We start from the raw sequence: 21,966 nt of genomic DNA on the forward strand, positions 1-21,966 counted from the left end.
AGTATCTACAAATTTGTTATCAACCTAATTTTTAATCCTAGGTGGAAGGAGTTCTGACGAGACAATGTGACCAGTCATCCTGGAACCTGTCCCAGAATCATGAAGACTTTGATACTACTTTGATTTGGATTTTAGGAGTGGGATATAGGACTTGGACTTGTTCCATATGCCTTTCATCTGGGTTATAGGGTTCTCCTCATCTTCCCTAAAGTTGTGGCCCTGGAAATTTACTCTTTCTCTCCTCTCTAACGAAAGAGTGGGGGATAGGGGCTCTAGTTGCTCCATTGGACCAGGTGTCATTGGCTTTGATAGCTGTGTTGCGCTGTGGGACATGGTGAAGAAGACATGTTCTAGCACTGTTATGGGTTTGTGTGGCAGGGGGTTTTGGTAGCGGGGAAGGGGCTGCAGGGGTGGCTCCTGTGAGAAGCTGCTAGAAGCTTCCCCGGCTCCAAGTCTGGACCTGCCTCTGGCCAAGGCCGACCCAGTCAGCGATGGTGGTAGCACCTCTGGGAGAACATATTTAAGAAGGGGAACCTGCAGTGAGTGAGGGGATTGGAATGTGAGAGGAACCCCTCTGCAGATACCGAGCCGATGGAGGTGAGCAGTGGAACAGATGCCCACTTGCAGGCTGTGGAGAAGCCCACACCGGAGCAGTCAGATGCCCCCCAAGATGGCCATGACTCCATGGGAAAGCCCATGCTGGAGCAGTCTGTGATTGAAGATCAGCCCGCGGAAAGGACCCACACCAGGGAAGTTTGTGAGGAACTGCAGCCTGTGGGAAGGACCCATGTTGGAGAAGTTTGTGGAGGACTGTCTCCCATGGGAGGGACCCCACGGCGGAGCAGGGGACGAGTGAGGAGTCCTCCCCCTGAGGAGGAAGGAGCGGCAGAGACAAGGTGTGAGGAACTGACCCCAACCCCCATTCCCCGTAGAGAGAACTGGGAGTGGAGTTGACCTGGGAAAGAGGGAGGGGTGGAGGGAAGGTGTTTTAAGATCTGGGTTTTACTTCTCATTATCCTTGTTTCAATTTGATTGGTAGTAAATTAAATTGGTTTTGTTTCTTCCCCAAGTTGAGCCTGTCTTTTGCCCGTGACCATAAGTGGGGAGTGATCCCTCCCTGTCCTTGTCTCCACCCACGAGCCTTTCTTTATATTTTCTCCTCATCCCACCGTGGCTGGGGCGGAGGATTGAGCGAGCAGCTTCGTGGTGCTTTGTTACCGGTTGGATTTAAACCATGACGAGTACTTACTTCTGGGGTGGGGTGAATCTTCCTATCCTGTATCCTGTTTCAGGGGCAATCCCCTTGCATTACATTTTCCTCTTGTTAAAAAGAGTTACTTTAAGTTATAGGCAAGATACTGCTAACCTGGATGAATTCATTTTACGATCGCTGCATAGAGAGTCCCTGCTGTCTACATGAAGTCATTACTTGGGAACCACTGAATGAGTGACCTCATAAATTTAAGTCAGCCAGGAGGTAGAAGGCTTCTGTCATTCCGCTAATTTGTTCATCCTGTGCTGCTTCGAAAGCTGGAATAAAAATGGAATAAAAGAGGATTGTAATTTTCTTGAGTTCAGGTCCTTGCTCTTCAGTTGCCTGATTAAAAATTGATCATTTATTCTCATTCTGCAGAGAAAGGATACTGCTGTTGCACAAAGTTTTTTGAAGAGACACTCTGCAATGGACAAAATATGGAGCTAATTATTATAGCAGATATGTTTAGAAGACAGTGATGCACTGGAAAATACTTTCTTTGCAGGATTGTTGAACTTGTGAATATCCTGTTCTTTATCCCTTCAGTACACTGGCTGACATTCATTGGTGTGTATGCATTTGAAGTATAGAAAAAGAGATTTTTCTGTATTGTCTTCTTTTCCATGTTACATACACATACATACACAGTTCTGCCTACTGGTTTTCTCAGTACAGGCACAACAGCTTTGTGTCTTTTGAAGGTGTTCTGTGAAGTGTCTTTATAGCTGACTACCTCAATACCACACCTGAGTTTATTTACTTTGTAGGAATAATATTGCACACACATAAAAAAAAAAAAAGATAAGAGAGAAGACCTGTGGTTTGACTTAAATCAGTGTGTTTTGCTCTGGAGGACTAAATGAGTTGATTGCGGCACACGTGGGAGTGAGTTCATACTTTACAATAACCTCTGAAGAACAGACCACATTCCTTAACAATTGGGTTCTTATATATCCTCATGTTGTCTGACATTTCAGTTTGATGTAACAAGCACTGAAAAACACAAATATTTCTCTTGGTTCCTGTATTCTGAAAACAATTGCTATAACAGAAAGATTGCAGCCAGATGCATTTCATTTTGCACAAAGATTTTTGTTCTTTGTGGCAATCTAACACTCTTGTATCAAAGTCACTATTAGTTATAGAAAAGTGAATTGACAGCAGCTGAATCATCTCTAACACAGCTTTTAATCCGAATTTGTTCTTGAAAATGTTACTTGCCGCCCAAAAAGAAAAAACTGTAATAGTTTTAATTTTTATTGAACCAGTTTAAAAGGTATTACTTAGCTTTATAAAAGAATTACTGCATTGAATAAAGGCTGCTTCGGGAACAGCAAGAGAGGAGTGTACCACATTATGGACGTCTCTTTCTAAAAGAGTCAAAATTTCTTTCTTATGGATGTCCGCCTCTCTAGAAAATTATCTGGCTGCATTGGTATGCAGGAAGGGAAAGAGGCTTGTAAATCAGATCTGGATTATTTCTTGTTATTTATTTAGAAACATTTTTTGCACATCACGATATTAACTTTGTAAGAATATTACGTATCAGCATAATACATATACAGGATATTTAACTGGCAAAGTATTTACAAGTTAGAAGAAGCAGTGCAGAGTTAGGTCTTTTTTTCTGCTCTGAACTTCATGTGGGGTTTAGTGTTATTTCTTGTTTTGATGCTTCCGGTTCTAGCCTGTAAAACAGGCATAGTGATTTGACAGCTATGGGAAGATATTGAGAGTTACAATTGCGGGAGGTTCAGAAAAGAGGTTGAAGCTGCCTGAATATTGAAGACAAAGTGTATAAGCCAAGGTTTTTTCTCTTTCTTCATACAGCTGTTGTTTTCCCAACCCTCTTATCTGTATCTTAAAAAAAAACTCCTACAGTTTCAGTGAAGGGCTGGAGTTGTGCGTAATGGAGAAGCAAAGATTTCCTTACTGTTTTGTTTTGATGTTGCTAGATCAGCTCCTGCGTCAGACTTTTTTTTTTTATCTGTTTATGTTAAGCTAGTTACAGTCTGAGCTGCTTTGTTTATGTACCAAGCAGGTGCAACAAGTGTAGAGATTTTTCAAGCTCCTGTTAGTTACCCCAATGCTGTCTTTCACTATGATTTAAATCAGATTAATGCAACCAAAATGTAATAAAAATAAGTGATAAATATGTAACAAAATATGTAATAAATATATAATTAAAAGACCATTAAGACATTTGAGAGATTTCATGCTTAAAAAGCAGATTCTTTTCTGTGAGGTACATATTGGTTGCCCTTTGCTGTAAGGAGAGGAGCCCTGCAATTTTTCTGAAAACAGAAACTCACAGATGTTGATGTCAAGAATAGAAATAAAAAGTCCATCGCTTCTAACCAGATGCCAAGGAAAATCTTAGTATCTGCAAAGGATATTGTTTTCCTTAAGTTCACATTGAAATCATATGTAAATATTCTGGGAAACGTGATATTTTGGAAATATTTATATATTTTGTCATTGTTATGATTTAGTAAGGGAAAAAAGCTCCGTGAGGATATCAAGGTATTCCAGTGACTAGCTCAGAAACTCGGAAGCAGCTGCAGAGCCACCACTTGAAATGCCTAGGCAGGCAAACAAAGAGCCGAATGCTGTTTGCAGCGTTTCTTCCAGATATTAGCATCCACTTGGCACGTATACTTCTCCTACCCTTCCTATAGCAAAAGACCACTTGTAGGCTTTAGTTTTATATGGTTATCTGTACATGTTAAGGAGTGTCAAGCTCTGTTAATCTTTATAATGTTTTAGAAGTGAGAATTCCAGAATTATTAGAAGCTTTCTAGTACATTGAAAAGCAATTGTCTTTGTTAAGGACCAATTCTGCCAACAGCCATAATATAATATGGTTTGTGCACGCATATAATGTGTGCATTGCAATAATGTTCTTACATGCATGTGCACATGACTATAGCATGCTACCAGGAGGGGAAAAATGCATATGGTAAATGCAAAGAGTATATGTAACTAGTGCAGAAAGTAGGATTTCACTGTAGTGTTATTAACTCTAAATTAAAACAACAGTACATTTTAGAGAAGTTTTGAATTTAGCATGGGTTTAGATGGCTAGTTATACACTAAATAGATTTTTAAAGACTTCCAACATTTTTCAATAGAAAAAGAGAAACAATTTACTGCAAATCCCTTCAGAGAACCTGGCCTCTGGTTCCATTTTCAGTTTGCCAAGCTGTCCTGGTTTCAGCTGGGATAATTTCCTTTCTAGTAGCTGGTATACTGTTATGTTTTGGATTTAGTACCAGAAGAACTGATGTTTTCAGTTGTTGCTCAGTAGTGTTTATACCAAGTCAAGGATTTTTCAGCTTCTCATGCCCAGCCAGCAAGAAGGCTGGAGGGGCACAAGAAGTTGGGAGGGGACACAGCCAGGGCAGCTGACCCAAACTGGCCAAAGGGGTATTCCAGACCATGTTGTGTCATGCCCAGTATATAAACTGGGGGGAGTTGGCCGGGGGGGATCGCTGCACAGGAACTAACTGGGCATCGGTTTGTGAGTGGTGAGTAATTGCATTGTGCATCACTTGTTTTGTATATTCCAATTCTTTTATTATTATTATTATTATTATTATTATTATTGTCATTTTATTATCATCATTATTGTTTTCTTCCTTTCTGTCCTATTAAACTGTCTTTATCTCAACTCATGAGTTTTACTTTTTTTTTCCCAATTCCCTCTCCCATCCCACTGGGTGGGGGGGAAGTGAGCAAGTGGCTGTGTGGTGCTTAGTTGCTGGCTGGGGTTAAACCACGACACAAGCCATGCACAGCTTTACTTAGCCATGTTATAAAGCTGAGACTGACCTTATAAATTTTTTTAATTAATTCTGAAGTTTTTGTTTTGTTGAAGACAAATTGCAGCTAACTTTTTTAACCATAATACAGTACAACGTGCTAGTGTCTTTTAAGTACCACTGGATCATGGTATAAATTAGTACTCTTCTTTTACAAAACTTTATCTTTTAATAAAATTAGTTATTTATTTTACAGTTGTTGCTATTTTGATCTCAAATGCATGTGTTCAGTCTTAGAGTTGGATTTCTCTTTTTGAGTTGAAAAGTTTCAAAATAATTATTTAACTTTTTCTAAATATACTCTATTACAAAAAAACTAACTTCCAATGTTTTGTGCACAGAATTACTACCTTACAAAGCTTGCCTTAATATGGTACCCGAGAGATTTAACCACTGAACTGTTTGAAAGCAGTGTCACTGTGCATGTAGAAAAGATAGAAATGTTACATTTAGATAAATTATTACATGAAGTTTGGCAATAGAGCTTCTGGAATTTCAAGTTTATCTGTAATTTCCCTGCAGTGGAGAGAACACCCTTTCTCTAGGGCTGGTGAACAGTTGGAGCAGTTTTATTTACATCTAGCAGAAATTACAAGAAAGTTTGCAGCCCTCATTTTTGCATGGATAGATCCAGTCCTTGGACCACTTCAGTCAGTCTCTGCCTGAGAAGTACTCCACAGGAAACAAAAAATAAAAAGAACAAATTCAATAGCAATAGTAGTGTTATTTTTAACCTACTGTGCTGAACAATGTCCCCTCAGTAAAAATAATACAAATACTAGACAATTGACCACAATAAATGAAGACTGTTTTAGAGTCCATTATGCTTCTGTTCTCTTTCTTACACTGCAGCTGTAGTGTCAAGTATTAAAATTACTGGAAAGTCACCTGTGAAGTATTTGATGTCCTTAAATACAGGCTTGGTGATGTTTATTTTTAGGCACATAGATCAACAATCTTTCATTATTTTGCTTTTTCATTCTAAATTAAAGTATTTGTCTTGAATTTCAAGAGACATACTTGATACATTCATTCATGAGCTAAAATAAACCAAAGTGAGCTCACAGAGGAAGAGATTACTATAGGAGAATGGCCTTTACTACTGTTAAACTGGCCAAATATTTGCAGCTTTGCAATGATTCATCCTTTTTCCTCTCTTGTTCAGCAGAATTTTGGAAGAGCAGACTAAGGAAGGAGCTAATGATACTCGTAGTCCAAAAGAAGATCAAGTCCTTTTTTGGTGATTAATTTTATCTGAACCAAATCCTTCGTTGCCATAATGTGGCCACAGAAGTGAGCAGAACTGCCCCTATTCATCCCAACTGAGGAGCAAGCCCTTTATCTTATGCTTTTATTCATCTTTATTATTTATTTTAAAATAAATGCTACTATTTAACATTCATTATTATTTTTATGAAAGGAAATACTCAGGCGTGGGGACCTGTCCTGAGAAAAGTATGGCAACACATAGATTGGTACCATCCTGCAAAGAGTGAGGTTTGGACTGAAAGGAAGCTCGTGAGTCATCAGTGCAGTGCCCTGCTATCACCAACTGCCTCGTGGCATGAGGCTGATCCTGAATTGGTCAAATTCAACCACAAAACAGTTAATTTCCCAGTCCTACTCAAGGGTGTGTAGTAAACTAGTCATGGGTGAGAAACCTTCTTTCAGTCTCCACCCCACGTTTGTCTGTGATGTTGTGTTTGCCTTTTTCCCCAGGTTGTACTTTAGGTTAAACAGTTCCTTTTCTTCCCTTCCCTTCTTTTCTCCTGTTCTGTATCTACAGGCAGCAGCCAGTTCCCCTCTCTCCCTTTAAGATGCCTCCACCCTCTTAAATAGCTTAGTTCACCATTCACTGTCGGGTCCTCTCCCTTGAGCATCCGCAATGCAAAAATATTAGTTCAGGCCCAACTGTCTTTGGGATTCACTCAAATACTTCTTTCTGAAATAAAAACTAGCTGTAGTGTTTGGGTTTGTGCACTTCAAAGACCACTCACAGGGGATCGTACAAGCAGTTCTATAGGTTTATCTCCCTTTGTCCTATACAGTCCTCCAACACCCTTTACACCCTCAAAAAAAATTCAGTTAGGCCTCATGGCAACAGGGAAGAGCCCCAAGAGCACCCAGTAGATGCGTCAGTCTGCTCTAGAGAGGGTTTAGCCCTGAAAACCATGCATGTCATAGAACCGTAGAATGGTTTGGGTGGGAAGGGACCTTTAAAGATCATCTAGTCCAACCCCCCTCCCATAGGCAGGGACATCAGAAAGCCAACTGTATCCAGAGCTGCATCAAAAGAAGCATGGCCAGCAGGTCAAGGGAGGTGATTCTCTCCCTCTACTCCGCTCTGGTGAGACCCCACCTGCAGTACTGAGTCCAGCTCTGGGAATCCCAGCACAAGAAAGACCCATGGACCTGTTAGAGCAGGTCCAGAGGAGGGCCGCAGAAGTGGTCAGAGGGCTGGAACACATCTGCTGTGGAGAAAGGCTGAGAGAGTTGGGGTTGTTCAGCCTGGAGAAGAGAAGGCTCCAGGAAGACCTTATTGCCACCTTTCAATACAGGAAGGGGGCTTATAGGAAAGATGGGGACAGTCTTTTTAGTAGGGCCTGTTGCAACAGGACAATGGGTAATGGTTTTAAACCAAAAGAGGGTGGATTTAGACTAGATACAAGGAAGACATTTTTTATGATGAGGGTGGTGAAACACTGGAACGGGTTGCCCAGAGAGGTGGTAGATGCCTCATCCCTGGAAACATTCAAGGTCAGGTTGGATGGGGCTCTGAGCAACCTGATCTAGTTGAAGATGTCCCTGCTCATGGCAGGGGGGTTGGACTAGATGACCTTTAAAGGTCCCTTCCAACCCAAACTGTTCTATGATTCTATCTTTCACTACATCAGGTTGCTCCAAGCCCCATCCAACCTGACCTTGAACACTTCCAATGGTGGGGCAAAGGATATCATAGCTTTGCACTTCCTTGCGTAGGGGCCAGGGATCATTCGCTGTGGCAGATACATTTAACATCCTTAGTATTCTCAGGCTTGCAGTTTCCCTGATGAAAGGGAGTCCTTTGGGCCGGGGTTTTAAGATGCTGAGTCCTCAACATTAATACTCAATTAAAGTATTCTCATTCCTTGCTTTTTACTCCAGCCCCATATTGTATCAGTAAAGATGCTTGAGGGGCTGGGTTGGGAACAGGACTGTGGAGCTTGTCTGGCTTAAAAAAACATGTTGGATTCTCAACCATTATACACTTTTCTTAAATATAATGAAAAGTTGTAAGATAAATGCACATAAACATGCATATCACTTGTGGAAGCCAGAAGGGAGGCAAAACCCTTGAGATTTACTTCCATTTATTTACTTTTCCTCTCACTCAGAGTTAAATAGAAGCACCAGTTTCTAATAAAATAAAGGAATATTCTCATTGCTGATCCACCTCTTTATGTCTAAATGAAAAAACACATTCAGACCTTTGAGTCCAGAATGTGCAGAGGGCAAATACTGCATACAGGCAATCGAGACCATCAGAGTCATTTCCAGAAGACTGTTTTATCCACAGCTTCTATCAGTGTGTTTCAACAATACCTGCACTTCTGTGATGTTTCATCTGAAGAACTCAAAGCACATTATAGGTACAGGTTTAGCTAAATTGATAGTGGTCTCTGCAAGGTAAGAAGGATTCCCATCTGCAGGCGCTCCAGGTGGTACCTCAACAGATAAAACATCCCGCTCAGGGTCAGAAAAATGAGTCGGTGGCAAAGCTAGAAGAGAACTTTGAGAGGTGAGTTTAATACGTACTGATGGCAGCCAGCTGCCTTGCTGCAGCTGTGCTCGGGGAACATTGATCTTATTCTTGTTGATAGGAGCGAACTTCTCTAGACAAAGAATCGCACATAAAACCAAACCATTTATCAGCTGTTAAGAGAAGCAAACTGTAAAATATTAGGCTGTCACAACTGTAATGCAGGCAGCAATTAGTAGGCACTAAAGTGGTGATGCTTTTCCTCTCCATCCTTGATGCATCTTTCCATAAAGCTTTGTTCCTATGTAAAACTATTTGCTAGACTCTTAGCTTGGTAAGTGCATATTCTGATCCTGGAGTACTTCAGCCTGAAAACCCTTCCACCACTCATGCTTTTTTACAGTTTAGTATTCAAGGATCTTTCCATTTTGACATGCTAGTCATGTTTCTGGAAGCAGAAGCACCTACCTTATAACTAAGTCCCTAGAGGCCTGAAAAGAGAAATGCATAGCTTCAATACCTGCAGTGAAATTGCTGTGCCATTAGAGGCAACGTGCAAACGTGGCCTATAGGTAAATTAAAAAACCAATGAGTTAAAAAACTTTGGACAATGCCCTTAATATATGCTTTAACTTTTGGACAGCCCTTAAGCGGTCAGGCAGTTGGACTAGATGATCGTTGTAGGTCCCTTCCAACTGAAATATTCTATTCTATTCTATTCTATTCTATTCTATTCTATTCTATTCTCAAAAAAGGAAAATCCAAAAGCCCAAGGTGTGGATAGCAAAGTATAAATCCATACTCTTTTCCACCATCCATCTATTTCCATTGGAGTTGTACAGTAACAGTAAAGGGAGAGTAAAAGCTTCAGCAAGGTGCCTTAGACATCTTTGATTCCCCCAGCACTACATTAGCTATCTGCTGGTGGCACTCAAAAGAGATAGCAAAACAAAATCATAGCTTCCATCCCAGATGGGTAAATATAAAAAGGACTACAGGAATGGATAAGCAGTATTTCATCTGTCCGCTGCCAGCTATAGTAGAGATACCCCAGTCTTCTCTAACTATAGGTGACAGATGAGTCTTCTCAAAGACAAAACCCATCCCACCTTGAGGTCATACAGGAGAATGTATCAAAATTATTAGATCATCAAGTCTGCTGAAATACTTAAGAGGGTGAAAATGTATTTCCCCATGGCTGATCCTTGATTTTATGTGATCTTGAAGTGTCTTTTTTCTTCATCCTTTCTTACAGAAGAGCACAAGTAGCTTCGTCTCCCCTGCAGGGACCTGAACATATTAAAAGGTCACTGCTAGATCAAAATGAATATGCTTTTTAAAAAAAGTATTTCCCTCAGTTCCCAGTCATGCTATGTTAAAGCTGTAATAAAAAACATGCACAGTTTACTTGCATGATTTTTGTTTATCATTCATCTTTGCATACTGAAAAACAGTCATTCTTCTCCCACATATAGTCACTTGTTCTTGCTAGTTTTATACTCATTGAAGCAGTAATAGTGCCAAAGCTTGCAAGGAAATATTTAAACACTAATTAACTTCTTAATTCTGTGTGTGGGCAGGCCCCATGTTTCCCTGGGAGCACAACTGATTTTCAAGATATTTATTTGGGATTTCAGGGTGTTTGCATATTGTGTATGGCTCCCTATGTACGTGTTGGTATGTGTGTGGGTTGCCTCTGGCCATATTTGCCTGCAGCTGAGCCTGCATGACATTCCCCTTAGAACAGGCAAGTTTTCCGATACGAAAGTTTAAAAAAACCAACCCTCTCTCCTATTTTATTTCCGTCACTAGATAAAAGGCAGCAAATCGCATGGCTATCCCATAAAGCCGTATTACGGTGGCACAATAAATGCATGTCGCTCCTTCTGGCTGTCGGGTGCTAGGGGAGATCAGTTTTCAGCATCTGTCTAACAGAAATTCAGCCTGGAGCAGTCACCCTCTACAGAGGTTTTCCTTTTTGATTTTTCCAAAAAACAGATCTGCACGGTGTTATTGCTAATGCTAATCTGATTTTCTCTGGGAGGTGGTTAAACATGTGGCTAGAGTTTGTATTAGCGGTTACTAAAATTGCTTGTGTTTCCATACTCCCTTCCCATTCAGCTTCCTTTTTACAAGTCACCTCTGCTGTGGCACGTAAGAAATGGCTGGAAGAACAATATTGAGACTCTACACTGAAACTGCATATAAAATGTATGCAGGCTGTGTGTTTCTCCGTGTTGCATGAGAAGCCTTCACAGAAAGTTTGTTCTTAATGCAAAATTCAGCCCTCAAAGCACTAAAAAATACTGTCATTATGAAGAGATTTTAAAATGGTTTGTTTTGAGCAACTACAGAAATGGCTGTGACTCAATAATCCAGTTTATACTGTAGCCCTTTCTACCCTAAAGCTGCCTGGATGGAGCAGGGGTGAGACAAGCCTTGTGCACACCCGTTCGTAGCAGTTTCTTCTCATCGTTAAAGACCAGGGTACATCCAGGGGAAGAAACAGGCCACAGCTTTGTAGCTAGAAATCATGGAGAAGCCAGGGCCATTCATGCACAGTTCAGGTGGCATTGCTGTCACCGAACTTCAGGTGTGCTAATTTTATTCCTTAGTGTTTGGGGGAAAGACGTAGGCACTTTAGGGACAAGAAGGGAATGGGAGGCACCTACGCTGCAGAGAGCTGAAGTTGGGAGAGATGAGTCCCACCCGTTGGGACTAAATCTTGTTTCCAGGCCCAAAGAATGCCGAGGTAGCATTGAAGGACTTGTTCTTTCATGCCTGCCCAACGGGAGACTGGAGGCACTTAAGAATAGATTAAATCAGCCCAGCTGGTGTTATCTTCTTTATATATTCCCCTCAGAGCAAGAGCAAGGTGCTGCACAGACCCTCCCATCCTGCTGCTGCTGCAACCTCCAACACGCAAACTCCTACAAAGACTTCTGCTCACCCAGATGTTTCAAAGTACAGACGTGCCCTTTTGCAGGGGAGAAAAGACCCATCCATGACTTTTAAATCAGTTTTCCCTTTGATTTGCTTCGTTCTGTGTGATTTGTCGTAACACTTCAAAAAGAACTGCGTATGTAACAGATTTCCAACAATGACATGGGTAAAGCCGAGCATTAACCTTAAATGTTTTTTCTGCTTGTTACGTTGCACTTAATAGTGTATAGTTATACTCCCTGTGTGTTGAGAGAGCAGGAAATTACATAGTAAATGTTAGTAGAAGCTGACGTTTAGGCTTTTATTATCACTTGATAAACCCATGTAAATCCCATTAACACTGAGAGGAGTTGTATGTGTATATCAGGGGAAAAAAGAGACATTTGCTCTCGAGTGCATATAACTAATTAAAAATTTAAGAGCATATAGTACATAATTATATTGGACTGTAGGTTAATGCTCCTGAATGAAAAATGCCAGATGAGCTGAAATGCTTATACAGAACAAGAGAAACTCTGGCTGCCTCTGTGCAGAGAGCCAAGTGCTCTCCGTGAATAGCCCTTGTATTCACTGCTCAGGCTCGCTCTACAGTTGGGGGCTGACGGAAATGGGCATATCGCCGGCTGTGACCTTGGTCAGGATCTGCAGGGCAGAAAACAATGCAGGGAAAGACAAGAGGACAAGCCTTGGCACCTACAAGCCGGTTTCGCATCCTCTGCTGAACTTATTTCTGGCAGTATTTTACTTGCCAATGCAAGCAGCGGGCAATGTCTTAATCACCACCTTTCTCACCGTACGACAGCCTGTCGCAACCATCAGAAAAGCTCAGGTTTAAGGCAGGCTGCTTTCCTGGGAAGAGTCCAGTGCCAGCATACTCTAAATGCCCGTTGATACCCAGCCTCCAGAGTGGTTTCAGTATGTGTTCCTGCAGGAAGGGTGTCACCTTCCTATGAGCAAGAAGCTACCAGCCACTGGTATGGTCCAGACAGGATGCTCATAGGGTTGCTAATCTAGAGTAGAAAACAGAAAACCATACCTTCTGCTCCCTATATAATTATGTTTTATTTCACAGGACTGTCTTAGAGCCATATTAGAGTTAATATAACTGTAAGTAGCCCGTAGTCTTCATTAAAGACACAGATAATTGAAACAATAGTGGCAATTACACAAAACAGTTATCTGTCCCTGCACAAAGAAAGGCATGTGCAGGACACGTGGGTGGACAATGGCTTCCACACAGCTGAAAAGAAGCCCCAGACCCTGGCACAAAGATGATAAGCACAGTCCCAAGGAAAAGGACCATGAAAGAGATTTTTCATTATTTGCTTCTTCTCAAGGTTAAGGAAAACAAACTTCCAAATTCTTTGTAAAAGAAGAGCATGGGACCAAAGAAATGCCCAGCTCTGCTACAGGTTTCACATCCGCCTAGAAAAAACTCCCAGGGAATTAAAACCTCATATTTAAGTTAATATATGCTCCTGATAATCATTACATTTCATGGCAAGATGAAATTGCTAGAACACCACCCAACTTTTTAGTGTGACTGTCACCTTATTCCCATTTCCTTATAATCCTTCTATGGTTTCAGAAAGCCCCAGCAACACAAAAAAACAACCTTTAAAGTTTTTGTCATGTGATTTACACTCTTACAGCCACTGCTGTTTTGAATTTCACATCCATTCTTGAAGTGAAAGTTGAGCTGATCTTTTTTTATGATAAAAGAGCAGCCACTGAATTAATAGCAGGTCAGTATGACATATATTAGAGCGTGGTTTGGCATTTATGTTGAGAATCTCCTGTCATCTTCACCACCACCCACAAATGCCATAGCAACCACATTGCAAAGGGGCTAAAATGCATGCACAGTTTAACGTGCTGTTAAATGAATGCACTTCTTGTTTTACTATTGTGATGATGAATTCATTTCAGCTGCAGTCACTGATTAGTAGAAAGCTTCGTTCCCACTGAAGAGAAAATAAACAAACAGCTCCGATTTTGCCTTTTTGGAATTTAGCAGTTATGTAGAATTCAGCTGTGTGGGCAATTAACTAAAAGGACCTCAAATTATATGTTGCACTTGCACTTGCACATAAGCTTTTAGAAGTGCCATAAGAAAGTAGTCTTTACGGTGAACACAAGGTTCAACCAGAAGAAGCAACAATTTGCTGAGAACTTAATACAGAACAATACTTGTTTATTCACCAGTGTTTGAATATTTAAGTAGTTCATGCAATTATTCTTAAGTATAATGGCCTGAGTTTCAGTGGTGTTTTGTAAAGCTTGTGCAAGTCAATAATTTGCTGCCATTAAAAATATGCAGCTAGCATTGTGATTGCTTGCAAAATACAGGAACATTGTTTTTAACACATTCTTATAATGTGTTAAAGATGCTTTAAAAGTGTGCTAAAGCATCCATCTTGTTCTTCATCATGTACTTTCTTCACAGTTTGTTCCCCCATGAAAAGCTACCTCCAACGGTGTGGGCTTTTCTCAAATACTGCCATGATCCCAGTCTGTTACACCCACTTTCAACTTCCCCATATCCCTGTATATCACTTCCAGGCATTAATTATTCCATACTCCTTGTAGGGATCATTAGTCAAATATTTCACTCAAAACACCAGCTTACATATTGTTCATAGACAGCTCTAAATCCAAGAACAAATTGTTCCTGTTACGTATTCACTGGTTATTTTTCCCCTCTTTGTGCTTCCAGCTGTCTCCCAGTAGAGCTGAAGAAGAAAACCCACACACGTGAAACGGGAGGGACTGCACTCAAGGCAGTATCTGCAGCCAGATGGAGTCAGTCTGATGTTAGCCACCCTTTTCTGAACTTTGTTTAACTGTCATGTTTGGCTACTGGCCTTTAACGTAATGGGATAAGAGGTCTCCAAAAGGGGCAGGTAGGACGGTGGAAATAAACGCTGCTGAGATATGGGCCCAGTAAATAACTGTTATTTTTAATGTCTTTCTCATGTACAGCATTCCAAAGCATTGCTGCTCTCCAGCCTTTCCATTTTTCTCTTGTTCAAACTGGTCAATGCATAATCCTTCCTTCGTTTTGGGGGAGAAGACACAGCAGTTGTCTTGCTTGAGCCTGCTATCTTTGTCTCTTGGTTTAGCTTCTCTCTTGAGAGATTAGATGAGAGCTTTGAAAGTGCTTGTTCTGAGACAGGCTACACCACCAGATTCAAATCTCTCAAACAATGCAACATTTCTTTGGCACCAGGATCAGAACAGAGACAAAAACCACAGAATGAAAACAGAGCTGGAGGATCCCGGACCCAAATTCTTTGGTCACATTCACACTTAAAATCTGGTACACAACAGGCTCCCAGCCTCTGGCTTGACTAGATAGGAGGACCTGTCGGAGCATGGTGTAGCTCTTGGTTGTACCAGGCACCTGGATTTCTCTTTGAGAGGAAGGTCGGTGTGTCCCACCTATGGTGGCAGGACATGGCCAAGGCATGCACCTGGTATGGGAACTCGGACCAAGTCTGGTGGCATGGGATATTTCTGTTGGCTAGACTGAAGACAACTTCTGATATTGGATTTCTCCCTGGAGGTTCTTGGATCAGCATCCAGCCACCACTTAGCCTTCTTTGACTAGCTAAATAGACTAAGATCCTTAAATCTCTCCCTGCAAGTCATCTTTCTCAGACTTGTGTACATTCTTCCGTCTCTTTCTTGAAATGTCTCCAGCTTTTCAACCTCCTGCTTGCTTTGTGGACCCAAAAGTAGGGCACAATGCCTCAGCAGCAGTTTCGGGAGAGGGGGAATACTCCGACAACATAATCCTCCTCTTCTCCCTGGATTTCCTCTGCTTATACATATACAGATTGGGTCAGTCCATGAACAGTTGATTACTCAGTATGACTTGCAACCCTTTTTTGGTCATGGCTTTCCAGTGTAGAACTGCTGCAGCCCCCACCAGGCAAATATCTTCTTTCTCCGATCTTGTGACTTAACTTAGTTGTCCTTGCTTACCCTTAGATTACCAATTACCCATTTGTATCAGTGACCTGTATTCCTTCTTTTTAACATTTTCCCAGCCTTTTTCATCTGAAAAATTTGTTGATAATGATTTTAAGGGGTTTTTTTTGTAAGTTGATGAAATACAATAGCATAGAGCCAAGAACCAGTCCCTATGGGATCTCTCCAAACACACACCCACTCAAAGAAAATTTCTCTGGTTATAATTTTATTTGAGACCTGAGGTTAGCCAATTCTCAATCCATTTAATGTGTTTTACAGTGGTTTTGTATTGTTTTAGTTACTTCATCAACATGCTGTACTGTTACAAGGCACATTTCTTACAGAAGCCTAACATCAATTCCCTCATCAGCTAAGCTTGTAATCTAATGCAAACTTCCCCTGTGCTGCATTAAAAAGATGTGGTAGCGGGAGATACCTGCCCCACTACACAGCAGCGTAGTGCAGGAAGACCCATAACAGCGTTAAACTGCCTTGTTTGGGTATCAGTAGCAAGGAGGGCACGCAAGAATGGTGCTATATAAATTATCTTTGCCCCCTGCTCTCCCCTGCAGCCTTGCTCTTGGCAAGGTGAAAAGCTGCTGCAGACGGTGCTGGTGTTTCAGGCTCTCTCTTCGGAAGCCGGTTACACGATCCACTGAGCGATGTCCTGGAGGAGAGTCTGTTTTCCCAGGACTAATGCCACCCTTTGTAACCAAAGACTCTCTTGTTTATAATTCCATAAAGGATTTGTAAGATGAAGGTGTTGAAAAAAATTTCTGGCATGTTGAAGGTAACCTCAGTCTTCCGTTCGGCTATCAACAAAGTGCAGCACCTCTCTGGTTTCTCAAGCACTTGGAGGGCAACACGGGCGGAATGAAACTGAAGCAGGATGTTTATCCCCTTCTCCCAGAGTGTTTGGTGTGATTTTTATCAGGGAACAAGGTTGATCAGACTGTCTTTCTTTTTTCCAGCTATAGCAGCATCTTGCATGATACACTTCTAGTGTATTTGCCCTGCTAGAGATTAATGGAATAGGGTTTAGGTCATGGTACATATCTTTAGTTACCTTTAAGTGGTATGGTCAGTATAAATTTAGTCATTTCCTTGGCTGCAAAGAGGGCAACTCAAAGAGTTGTCCTTTTCAAAGATGCCTTTTGAACTTAGAGAAGGGACCCGTGGAACGTCGGAATGGAAATTCACATATTTGCAGTAGCCTTGGATCTCTTGACTTCTCCAAAAGGTGGACAACCCACAAATTATATATACACACAAAATTAAACTATTGTAATCTGGATTTAGATTTGGGAATGAACAGGATGTTAATGAGATAATGTCTAGGCATGATATGGTCTCACTTCTTGGCACAAGAATGCATAATAATGTCTTCTACATTGTCTACTTAAAAGGACAAACGCTAATGATATCTTTTCAGTATTCCGTACCTATTTATTTCTATACATTTATTAGGATTAGATTATTTATAATTTCAACATTTCTTAGTGTACATAAATTCCAATTTAATGCTTATAAATAACTTGAATATAAAGCTTAAAGGGCAATGAGAAAACAGGAAACACTGGAGCAGAGGGAGGTTAACACATCAAGGGCAATGCTGTTCCACTGGAAACTTTATCTGCTGCCTAAAATGGACTCGTTTGCTGTGAAGTCCAATAATGCTTTCAGGTTCAGTTTGATTGCCAAAGAGGGGATTATTCAGCAGCAACAGCCAGAACAAAAACCATTACAGGAGCAAAATAGGAAGGCAAGATGTCTGCAACCAGGCTTTAATTCATGCTAATATGCACGAGAATGCAATTAGGGGAGGCTCTGAATTGCAGGAATGCATGCCCGACGATATGCAAATCTCATTTCAACAGGGGCAGCCACCCGAGGTGGTTAATAGATTATCTGCGTTCTTATCACGCAGCAAACTATTTGGGGTGGAGTTCATTAATATAAATAAAAGAAAAGGAACATCAGCTCTGAAAGGATGAGTGGGTGGGTCAGTTATAAGATGGAGCAATTCCTCTCCTGGTAACACTCTCGCTGCAACCACCTGTAGCTGCCTTTGCTGTTCGGAGAGTTCGGCCCTGCCGAGAGCAGGAAGCGTGAGGCAGAAATTCTGTCTGAGCTGCATTTTTTTCCTCCCTTGATCTGCAGAAGGGATTGAAAAAAATTGTTGCTGCTGCTAATCGTTAATCACTCTAAAAACAAACCTGGCCTTGCAGAACTAACTGTGCAATCAGAGCACTGGGGAAATTAGGGAGAGGAAGAAAGTGTTCAGATGGTTTCTAGATGCTCAGATGTCTCTAATTTGGGGTTTCCCATATTTCGCTTGTGTGATTATTTTGTAGTCTCATAAATTACACTGTTGAGAAGCTTTTCTTTTTGCACAATCTGCATTTTCCTTTGGACAATTACATCCGAATACTTCAATTTATTATTCCCTGCTCACTTCTGATTGTAATGGTGTCCAATTACTGTCCCATCTATCTGCTGATTCAGTCTACTCCCGCTGAGAATGAATGAACCTGCATTGTGCTACCTATCACAGGTGAAAAATCCTGGTTGTAAAACCTCCGCACTCATCACCAGCACCAAAGCTTCTTGACCTTCACTGGGACAGGCAAAGAGCACTGTAGAAACCAGGAGGTCCCAGTATAAACAGGTGAATGCAAATTAAAGGATGCCAGTTAGACGTTGAAGTTTCTGTCTGGACTGTTGGCTTTTTACATACTTTGTATCCTGTGATTCCTCTGTAAAAGTGTCACTGAATTGGAGCATGAGGTTCCATTTGCTGATCCCTATCTAGGCTCCTGAAGATGGATGGAAAAATGCCCGGGTGGTCAGTGATGCTGGGAAATGGCCACGATGCAGCTTGCGTACCTCATGGTCCTATTTCAATCCCACATTTGCTGTTAGAGGGAAGGTGGCTGCAAACTCAGGGCAGGTGGCTGGAAGTCCTTCCAGACCCACCATCAGGGCACGCGCCTCGCCTCCACGCTCAGTTTCAGGCTCTTTCACTCTTTGAGGTTTTCAGAAGGTGTAAAAGCAAATACCAGCAGCTGAATTTTCCTGACACACTCTCAGCTAAAACTCCTGAATCATCTTTTTTAAGGTTTCTTTAGCTGTCATTTTTATACAGACATGCATCTTTTGAGTTTCTCCTTTGGGTCTTTGCACTGGTGTGATGTCGCAGAACTGCTGGTTGCGAGGAAGGTGTGGCTGGCATAAGCATGTGTGAAGGAAATGGAGAGAACACTTTTTTGGAGAGGAAATAAAGGTGAACAATCGCACGGACCTTCCAAACATGTTGAAACACAATAAAACGTAGATGGTTTCAACTTTGGCAGTGAGGGAGTAATGTTGTTTAAATGCAGGCACTCAAAGACCATCCAAATAATCTCCGGAGAGGAGAAATGATCCCTATGGTCTACTTTGCAGCTTGGACATGCCTTGAGTCTAGCAGCAAACCCTCCCTTGTGCATAGGACTGCCTTGCCTTTTGGTATCTGGCAGGTGAATCGCTCCCTGCAGTGGGCTGTGTGTGGGATTTTCCCAGCTGAAACTTTGAAGTTGGCTGGTTTGCCCATTCTGTGATGTGGTGATGTATGTTTATAATTTGTGAAGCACCTCGGGGTGAAAGGCCTTCTGTAAATGCTGTTATTCATCAAGAAATAACCGGGCCTGTCCTTTAAATGTTAGCTGGCATCATTCCCAAACCCCCCCACCACATTCAACTGTTTATTATTTTTACTACAGTGGCGCCCAAGGATGAAATGAGAGTGGGGGTCCCTTGTGCTAAACGCTATGTGGATATAAATGTCATCTTCTCAATGACAAGAGAGGAAAAGGCTGTGGGAAGGGAAATGTTTTATACACTGTGTCTGAGATTCTTTCTTTCCCAGCTCAGCAAGGATGATTGGAGGGCAGAAGGTCTTTACATTTTTCCTCAGACCTGATCTAAAAGCGGGGCCCTACAATGAGAACAGCCCCATCAAAGCATCTGGACTCCCCTTTTCACTGGCAAGGGCAAAGAGTCATCCTGGGGGCAGTTCACCTGAGCTGGTTCAGACACCGAATTTAAGATGAAATGAACCACATCCTTTGTGAACCTGCTTCTCTCCACTGATTAAAAGAGCAAATCATAAAACAAATCTAGATGTAGATACTTACAGGTGAGTTGAATTTGGCCGTTGCAGGTTGGGACGAGAGGAGCACTGAGGGAGAGACTGGGTGCTACTTGTGGGCAAACCCCACTATATCATTCTGTAGAAATGGAAAGGTCCCTCGAGCTATGTTGCCTCGACCTTGGGGCTGAGCCACACACCGATCTCCAAGACCATCCCTTTTTCCTTTGCTTTAGAAGAGATAAAGCAATCAAAGAAGATATGAACCCTCCCAGCTAAAAGTAGTAGTGTAATGGTGGGAGTATGTATGTCCAACCAGAGTGGAACAAGTGGAAATACCATTGTGAATTAGATGTTGTGTGTCTGACAAGAGACTAGTCAAAGCTGCAGCAGACCTCCATTTATGCCCACAGGAATGTAGCATGTCTTATAGCAGGCCAAGGACAGTATTCATGTTAAAAACAAACAAAAAAAGGTCTTCTGTGTGAAATTAATACTGAGTGTTAGTGCCTCGCATAGGGATTTGGACTCTCTTGGGCTTTTGGGCTGCAGTGCTCTCAGCGTTATTTCCAGGGCAATTAGTATCCTTGGTAAAAGTGCACCTGCTTACAAGCCGTGACGGACCATTATGGGTTTAATTCAGATGATTAGCTAAAATCCAGCTTCCAGAGCCAGCACTTTGGGGCTGGAACTTGTGCACGAACAGAAGTGCCTGTGGCTTCCCTGCTTCCTGGCTCCTACTGACTCAGAAAGGCTCCGGCAGAGCCTCTCCTCCTTTTGGCATTTTAACATCCAATTTTGGCAGGACTCCACCGTATCAGCGGTGTATAAAAATACAGAATAAAATAAACATAACAGAAGGAAATAATTATGAACAGAACACGAGCCCCTCCCGATGAAAACACTGGGACAGCTTGTTTAAAGATCTCACCTCCAATCCTCTTACCTGTTTCTGCTGCCCATTTGTTTGGGTTTTACACATGTGCAAGCTTTTTCGCTAAGTTGAGACCAATTTCTTTTGAGCTGGGCCCAGGCTTTTAGCAGCTGGTTGGTAAAAAATGGAGATATTCTTCCTGCTTGCATTGAGATTCGCTTTGGGGAGTTAGTCAGTCTCCACAGTCCAAAATGTCCTGGAACCATCTACTCTAGAATAACACCGCGCTGTGATGGTTGGAGAGTGTTCTGTGTCCCTGTCAGCATCTGATTGTGCTGAGTTTCATGGCTAGATATGAAAGAATTTGTTTTCTTTAGGTCTGGGCTAAATAATTGCAGTGAGTTTTTAACTCTTCCTGGGCTGGTTGAGGGTCTCTAAGATGTTTTGCTCTGCCAAGGGGGAACTGCTCCCCACCAGGGAGAGGAATCCCAGTACACAGTGCAGTGCTGGTTTGAATTGGTCCTGTTTTCTTCTTGCTGTGGGTATGAAGGGTGTTTTCGGAGACTTTGAGGAAGTTTTGATTATTTCAGGAATGGTTGCCTCCTACTCCTGGAGTAATTACTGCTACACCTCCTCCCTGGCCTGTTTACGTATGCCTGGACCAAAAAGCTGCCACTGGTAAGGTGCTGTTTTGTACCACCATGTGTGTCTTTCCATCTCTAAATCCCATGAACCTGCCAGTGCTCAGCTTTGTGAGCAAATACCACTGCAGATAGATACACTGCACCAGGTATATCAACAGAGACAGACTTGCTCTGTTACCTATTAGCTTTGCAGCACTAAAATTTGTCGCATCAGTAAAAAGTGACATTAACTTATTTTCCCGTTATAGTAATTTATACTTTGGGCTTTGTGCTGATATTAAAAACACCCAACAACCAAATGTAAACATACCCTCTGACTCAGTCATGGTGTACTTTAAAAGGCACAACCTATAAACATCCTTTCCTGCTAAGGTCCAAACAAAGGCAAAGGGCCTTCCTCCAAGCAGGATGCTGTAAGGTTGACTTTGAACGTCTTCTGCAGATGCTATAGAGTCCCCTGCAGCTCTCTACCTTTATCCTATATCTTCTATGAATTTTATTTATTATTCCCCAGATGACTGACAATGCTTAATAGCATTCCTCAATCATGCTGCCTGGCGTAGCAAGGCAGGGGCAGTTATTTGCC

This window comes from Harpia harpyja, chromosome 5, assembly GCF_026419915.1.
Source record: "Harpia harpyja isolate bHarHar1 chromosome 5, bHarHar1 primary haplotype, whole genome shotgun sequence".
Taxonomy (NCBI): domain Eukaryota; kingdom Metazoa; phylum Chordata; class Aves; order Accipitriformes; family Accipitridae; genus Harpia; species Harpia harpyja.